The sequence below is a fragment of the Coffea eugenioides genome, chromosome 4 (genome assembly GCF_003713205.1).
Source record: "Coffea eugenioides isolate CCC68of chromosome 4, Ceug_1.0, whole genome shotgun sequence".
Taxonomy (NCBI): Eukaryota; Viridiplantae; Streptophyta; class Magnoliopsida; order Gentianales; family Rubiaceae; genus Coffea; species Coffea eugenioides.
In genome coordinates this window covers 21,288,998-21,297,457 of record NC_040038.1, presented here as the reverse complement: position 1 = coordinate 21,297,457, position 8,460 = coordinate 21,288,998, and positions in this window count along the sequence as shown.

Genomic DNA, 8,460 nt, shown 5'->3' with positions numbered 1-8,460 from the left:
TTAACCCCCTCCCTGGTGGCCACTGAGCCATTCACCCGGTGGTTTCGACATTAGTATCTCATTGAACGCCTTATTCTTGGAGTAGTAGGGTGAAGAGAATGAAGAAAAGAAATTAGTGAAAATTGATATATTATACTACAAAACTTAGTGGGTCGGAGAAGCATTATTCATTAATGGGTTCCACATGTAAAAAAAGAAAAAAGAAAAAGAAAAAGAAAAGAAAAGAAGATACTACTGTGACTCCTAACCTACTTTCGAAAAGCTGATATGATATGGCAATTTGAAACGTAGTATCAAATTCATACTCAAACACATGATGTGGATACTTAATTTGTTAACAACCCCACGTTTGTCTTTCAACTATAATAACAGGTACCGTCCTCAATCTCGACAGGAGCCTCCTTCCTTTTTATTTTTTGTTTCGAATGCCTGTACTTTATCTCCTTTTCTTTCATTTCTTTTCAGATTCCCACCTTTTGTTTCTTCTGCTCTTTTTTTTTTTTTTCATTTCTTTGGAGATTTGAGCAGGAAAACGCAATTTCTTTTTGTATATAAAATTGCATGAGTGAAATTACATTATTACAATGTCCCCCACTGTATTGCATTCGTTCCTGCCAAGTTTCATAAGCCACGGAGCTCCACGATAATTAATTCAGCTCCTTCGTTTTCCAGTGGGTCATTTTTGTGGAGTACCGGTGGGATATGGTATGATAACGTCGGATCCCAGGACAGGCCTGAGTCGTCCCTCACGAGGCATGGTTGGCACCGGCCGGCTTCGATGTTGATTCTCCACTTTCAGTATTGCGTAATCTTGGACCACCGTCTTTTTCCACATTTTTCGTCCGGTGGCTTCATCTGCGAATCTAATTAGCAACTCGTGTTTGTGGGTGGGTCAGCACGATCATACCCGCATCGACATTTTTATAAGGGAGTCAAGCTTTTAAATTATTTTCTTGATATAAGTTAGTACATGCTAAGTTTGTAGCGCATTATGGACGTGGGACCCGCTAGTGCGATAAGTGTGATAAATTTTTGACAACTAGATGAAGTTTTGCATAAAGGGATGTTATTATAAGGTGTTAAGGGATAATTAGAGGTTAGCTAGATAGATTAACCTTTGGAAGACAAAGAGATGAGAGCAAACCCTAAAAGAGCCAAGTGTTGCAAAACTATTGGATGTTGGACTTTGATCATGTCTTCTTAACTTTCCTAAAACCAAATTTGACCAAAATTGTCTTCATTTTTCTCCTTGCTTGGCCGAAAATTGTGAGAGGAAAAACAAGAAAGAGCACTTCATCTTCCACCTCAATTCTTGCTTAAATCTTGAGTTTCAACCATAGATTTTGCAAACTACTCCATAAAAGTGGTTCAATAGGGAAGATTAAGGGCTTGAGTGGAGAGATTTTTGAAGGAAAAGCACTAAGATTCCATCCTTCTTGAGGTTCTAAGGTAACTTTGGCAAGAAACTCCTCTTTACTTCTACTACTTGCATATTAGTGGATTAGGGTTGCAAAATTGGTAGTTTTATGAGAAAGTTTCATGGTTAAAGTAGTGTTGTGGTAATTTTCAGTTTTTATGGTAATTTTCGGCCCATATATGATGCTTAACTGTTGGCCATGGTTTGGTAGCTTTGCTCCGTGAAATATCTAGCTTTTATATGCTAGTTTGACTTGCCTAAAGAAAATTTCAGCTTGTGAGTAGGAATTTCAACTTAGGGTCATTTTCTAGCTTGAGTAGGTGATGGTTATATGCTTGATTTAGTGAGTTATTGGCTTTGTATGTATATGCTTGAGTTGAGGATGTTTTGTGGTAAGAATGAAGCCTTGAATTGGCTGGAAAAATTAGTAAATACAAAGGAGGTGCTGCTGAAAATTTGTCCGCAAGAACCCTTGGGCAGCCTTAGGAAATCTACTCCATTTGTTGCATTTGAAACTAGAGTTAGAGTACTATCAACCGTGAAAATTTTAGTCTTTTTCTCAATTACCTTGAATATCTGTGATTTTTCAAAGTTGACTAAAATTGCATACCTGTTCTGTCTTTTACTGGATGAAGCAGCAACTTGAGACTCAAATTTGACTGACTTAGGGATAGAATCTTACAAATGTGTCTTCTGAGAAAGTGTAACCCTTTAAATCTATTATCCGATGGTTTAAATTTTATCAATTTTGGACTTAGGAAGCTTGAGATATGATTTTTCAAATAATGCTGTGCAAAACTGGAAAATTTTGTTCTCTTAGAACCATCCTTACTTTCATTTCCCACTTTAAGTTTGGAGTTGGTAAATCATTTTACGTATGGTTTATGAGTGGAAGTGAGGTTTAAGTGAGAGGAATGGAGTCTTAGAAACCTTAATTTTTTCATGTATTTTGGCTTTGTATTGCCAGCCTTTTAATATGGTATATAACCACAGGACTCGAGAGAGTTCTAGAGAACGAACCAGGGATAAAGTGAAGTGTTGCCATTGATTGGTGAGTGTACCACTCGCATGACTTGTTGCTTAACTGGTTTACTTGTACTTGCAATTTGTGACTTGAATAACTGTGACTTCTATTTATTCTGGTCGAAACGAGGGTGTACTTTATCACACTCGTTTCTCTTGTCTGTTTGATTGGTTACTGTATAAATTTGAATCCGTTACTTGTGCATGATTTGATGTCGTTTAGAGGCTTGTATCCAACGACCTTACTGTGACATCTGAGCTCAAACCTCATTGGTAGTTAATCGAATCGAGCCGGCAAGGGTCTGGTCGATTAGATAACTAACCATGGGTCTCTTGTGTTGTCGAGTGAAGTGTTATATCCTCGGCTAATCGGTATGCTTGAGTATTACCATCTCTGTTTTTGTTTGGTGGTCGGCCCCGGTAAGGGGTATGTTTGGTGGACGGAATTTGATGTAAAGTGAGGTCTACGGTCATGGTTGTTTCTCTAAATGTTGACGGACAGTCAACGAGTTTGGATCAAGTACTGCAATGGGAGTTTGGCTCTTGAGAGCCATCCATATCCTTTCTATTTGAATTACTATGTCTGACTGAGGTGTTTGTTCATCTTCCTATTTGGTGTTTATATTTGATTGATTAAAAGTAAAGTTCCATGATTCTTGACTGCTTGAACTTTTGGTACCTCATTGGGCGAAAGCTCATTCCCGTTACCTTTGTTTTCCTTACAGGAAGCAAATATTGGAACCATGATTTTGGAGAAAAGAGTTGAGCTAGATATAGTTATTTTTGGTTAAGCTCCTCTGTAATAGTAAACCCTAATTGTATTTTGATCAAGTATAACATTTTGGCTTGTAAAAACTCCAATGTATATATATTTATTCAAGCGTACGGTTACATATATTAGTTGAGAATGCATGTTTCTATGGTTATGTGAACTTTTCTTGTACTGGTTGGAATCGGGCGAGTGCGGAACTTGAACAAGGAAAGAAAAGAAATCTGGCGGGAAACTACTGCAGGGAATCCGGCCATATATCCGGCCAGATCTTGGCCGGATTGTCAGGGGAAGAGGAAAAAATTTCGGTTTATTCACTGCCTTGAATCCGGCCAAGGATCCGGCCAGAAATCCAGCCAAATCTTGGCCGGATTCTGACGTGGCCTCAGTTCCTTTCGCTTTTCGTTGGAGCGTATAATCGAAATTCGGTTGCACCGTATGGTTTGGTAATCGTGTTTTCAGCTTAGTAGTCCTGACGAGAGTTGGACAGGCAGTTCGCTAACCCTTAGGGTACGCCCTAGGGGAAGGTGGGGCTATCACAACATACCTTAAACCACTAGCCAGTGCTTAACCCGTCTAATGTGGCGAAAGGTACGATTCATGTTTTCCATTGTCTGGCTAAAATTTTGGCTATGGTGAGACTTGGGAGCTAGAGACGGACATGCAAGAAATATACTCTGAGTTATTTAAGAATAAATGTATGAATTTCGAGGTCGAAATTCTTTTAAAGAGGAGAGAGTGTGACGACTTAAAAATTTCCTTATATTTTCTTATAATTCCCTCTTATTTTGAATAAGTTAATTTATAATTCCTTTTACTACTAATTTTATTCCCTCAATAGTTGTAATATATAATAGAATCGAGAGTTTTACTTTTACTTTTATAGTTAGAGCAAATTAGGGTTTTTGCATATTTTGGTAGTGTGATCACTTTTCAACCGACGTGTACCGTTTGTTACCGGTTGAATATACCACTTGACCACTACTTGCTTACCCTAATCTTCTTGTTTTTATTTCACCTAATCCTCCCTAAATTACCCCTTAATCCAGCCATCTTTGTTGACTAAGGAAAAGGAAAGAAAAGAAAAATATAAGAGAGAAAACTTGGCTTTGACAACTGTCAATGATCCAACAGTTGTTGACCAAGACCATTTCTTCCTTCTTATCTTTCTTCTTGGCCAATTTTGCTCCATTATTTCTTCATCTTGGCCGAGCTCTAGGAGAGAAAAAACAAGGGACAAAACCTCCAACTACAGCCTTGAATCTTGCCTTGTTTGAGTTAAAATCACAAATCTAAACCGATTAAACTTGTATCTTGGTGCTTAGGAAGCTAGGTGCGGTGAAAGTTTTGAAAGAAATAGCTTGGTTCCTCACTTTCAAGAAGGTTTGGTAAGGTATAAGCTCATCAACTTCTTTTCTCTTTCTTAATCTTGCTAAATATGGTGTAGATGGCATGAATCTTTGAGCATTATAGATGATCTTCTAGTTTTGGGTTGTTTAGTGAAAATTTCAGCTAGGGTTTACTATTTTAGCCTTCATTTATGTTGATCAACTATTTTATGTTGGTATGGAGCTTGGATATGGAATTTGTGATAACTCGAGAAAATCTTGAATAGACTTAGCCATTATTACCCTTATTTCGTAATTTGAAATATTATAGATAACAACTAATTGGTCAAATTCAATCACTAAATTTAATTATTCTAGAAATTGAGAGTTTAGAAATATCCTAGAATGATGTCAAAAAACAAATAATAATAAAATAAATTAAAATTAAAATTAAAAAAATTATATGAATCAAATAAACATATGATATGCGTACCGTAATTTGTGTGATTTGAATATATTATAGTTGAACGAGCCACATGTCTAGTTAATTTCCTACAAAACCAAATGTGTGAGAATCTAATGGATTAAGGAAATACAAATAAAGTTAGGAGCTAATGTATAAAATAATAGAACTACAGCCTTAGTAAGCAAATAAATTAAAGTTAAAAGACGAAGTTACCCTTGGAACCTAAAGAATTAACCAGGCAGCCAAGCAAAATAAGTTATCAGCAATTTTACAATAGGAACCGAGTGGAAGTAAGGCAATCAAATGCTAACCAAAACTTGGGCGGTGATTGACAAAAACCGAAGAGAAATCAGCTGCCAAATATAATTGGACAGTTGGCCTGAGTGGAACAGTCTAGTATTGTGTAGTACCAATTGGAAAAGTTGACCACCGAATAGCATTTCCTTCTTCTAATTCTTAAGCCTTCTAAACAGAGAGATAAGTGAGTATAAGAGGAAAATATTTCTGGTTCCTTTCTGTTTCAGCTTGCAACCGAGAGAGAGTGAGGGAGAGAGAGTTAGACATTTGCTAGCTTCATTTCTCCAGCTTGCAACCTCAAAACCGTGAGCCAAAAGTGAGAGAGAGGGAGTGAAATCTTGGTGGTATACTTCACCTACCAGCCTCAACCAAATGAGAGTGAAGTAAATAAAAAAAAGAAGGAGAGCTGGTGCCGACCTTGAGGAACCGAAGCTAAGAAATCTGCCTGGTCTGCAACTTTTAAATCTTGAAAGACAGAGGTAAATTTTCTGTGATCAATCCTTATTTACTGAGTATAAATGAATATATATAAGCCGCAAGTTAAGTTTTAGCAGGGGAAAATGAGTTTCTACTGAAGAAAAGTTCTGGTTTAAGATTAAAATTGAAACTGAACTGAACCTGTTGGAACCGAGAGATGATTGATTAAGTTACAACCTGTTGTCAATGGAAAAATGGAAGAATGTTGTAGTAAATGCATGACAATGTTTAAATCTCCCATAAAGTGAAATTTAGCTATAGGAACTTGTGAAAGTTGGAACTTTGAGTTGAAAACAAAGAAAGAAACCTGCTGGAATTCTTATAGCATCATCCGAGAGAAAGGGACTGGATATGTAGCTTATCATTTGAGATTATGGAACAATTTTCATTTAAGAATTCAAGCTATTTGTTTACACTTTTGTGCTATCTGAGAAACTAAAGCAGAGTTGATAACTTAAGTGAGAATATTTGCAAGAATTAACCGGTGGTTCTGTCTAGCTAGCCGAGAGATGAAGTAAGGAAATTTTCCAATTTTCTTGACAGATTTTTGGGTTCCAAATTCCTACGTTGAAGCTGAATACCTTGCATAATTTTTTCTAGTTTTAGCATGCATGTTGGAGTTGAATGGGAACTGAAGTAGTTAATGGAGAAATTTCTTGTTTAAAAACTGATTGCTATCCAAAAACAATCACAGCTTGACCGAGAGAGAGAAATAGACTTCAGATCAGTTTTTCCTTTGAAATTCTGGCTGACAATTTTTATATTGATGATCAAGTTTACTTTGTAGTTGGAGAATCATCTTTTGCATGATGAGTTGGAGTTAAAACTGAAGAAAATTATGGAGAAAGCACCATATGTTAAATTGCTATACTGCTGGAAATTGTAATGTGTTGCTGGCCGAATTAGTTGAGGCTTTAGGTGGGATTCTTTTCTAAAATTGTGTGTTATTTGTTCTAGTTTGAGTGGGCAAATTATGAGCTATGTGTTTAGCATTTCAAGCAAGTATAAGATGGAGATTTGTTGAACAATTTGAATGATATTGCTGGAACTTATACTTGTTGGCCGAAACAGGGAAGAGATGAACTTTCGTTGAAGTTTTTAAACAAAAGCCTAAGATAGTTTGTTGTAACTATACATATAAATATATATATATATCCGTTTGTCGCATCTTAACCTTGTTTTGAATACTTTAAAGAATTTAAAACTTGAAGGGCTAGTGAAGTGGAACAAATAAGAATAACATGCAAACTAGAGTCTAGTTCAGTCTAAAAGGGAAGAAATAAAAGTTCCATCAGCTTTAATTATTAAGATTAGAATGAAATGATTTAATCTTAGTTCAAATATTTTATAAGATCTTAAAATTTATATATGTACATTAACCTTGTTTAAGAGCTACCAAACCTAATGGATTTTGAAGTAATATGGCTGACTTATGTTGAATGGTTGAATTGGTAATGAGATGAAGACTTATATACTGTTTTAGAAATTCTAAGGTAATTTGTTATGGCTATATACACGAAATGGCTCCTAATCACTTAAATTAGTTTTTATAATATTTAAGAGACTATAAAACTTGAGAAGTTAAGGTTGTGAAACAAAATTTAATTCACAAACAACCTAGAGCTTAGTTAGTCTTAAAAGGGAAAATGGAGTATTTATAAGCCATAATTAATACTGGATTGAGAAAGTATATTAGTTTAAACATTATACAAGTTTATAAACTTGGAATATATGTATATTTCTTTGGTTTCTGTTGAAATTTAATGCTTAAATTATGTTAAAATTGCTGGTATGAATGTCATACTTAAATGTATGGATGGTTTGAATAAAAGTCTTGTGGTTTTAAAAGAGAAAAAGGAGTTTTTCACAAGTGAAAAATGAGTTTCCAGATTTTCGGATTTCACTGACCAGTCTCAATAAAATGCTTATATCTTGGTGTAGGAAAATCCGATTGAGGTGCTGTCAGTGGCATTTGAAACTAGAATCATGGGCTTTGTTCTGTAAAAATTTCATATTTTTCCTCCATGTGTACTGCTGTCCGTGACTCCTCAAAGTAGGCTGTCCTGCTTGAATGTCCTGTTTCTTCAGGAAAATGAATTTTTGACTTGGATTGAATATTTGGCCTATTTGTGACTTGAATCTATGAAAAGTGTCTTCTGGGATGTGATAGTACTAAAAATCTATTTTACAACAGTATAACTTTCATAATTGTTTGATTTGTGGAACTCGAGTTGCGAATTTTTAAAGTTTACTGTTACTAATCATCTCCGTAGATTCCTGAAGCATAGAAACGGGCTTCTTGACTTTAAAACCTCAGACGGCCTACTTCCAACCTCTCACCTTGATTTTTCCACTTCCTTGACATCAAATATATCCCTATTGAACTTCTCTCGCTAATGTATCTCTCATTTACTCAAAGTTTTACTCTTTTAACAAGTTACCTTAATTAAAGCGGTCAAGACTTGTACTTAGCTTTTAGCCACCATTTCCGAATTTTCAAGTGAAGCTTACATGCTAAAATTGTCTTGTGTGTGGATGACATTGAGCCTAGTGAAAGGCTATTGTGGTAAGATTATTTGTGTGTGATTTTAGGACTGAATTGAGAAAAATAATGAAGCCATAAATGGCTGGAAAATAGCTAAATACAAAGGGATATGTTGCCCAAATTTTCACTCGAATGTGA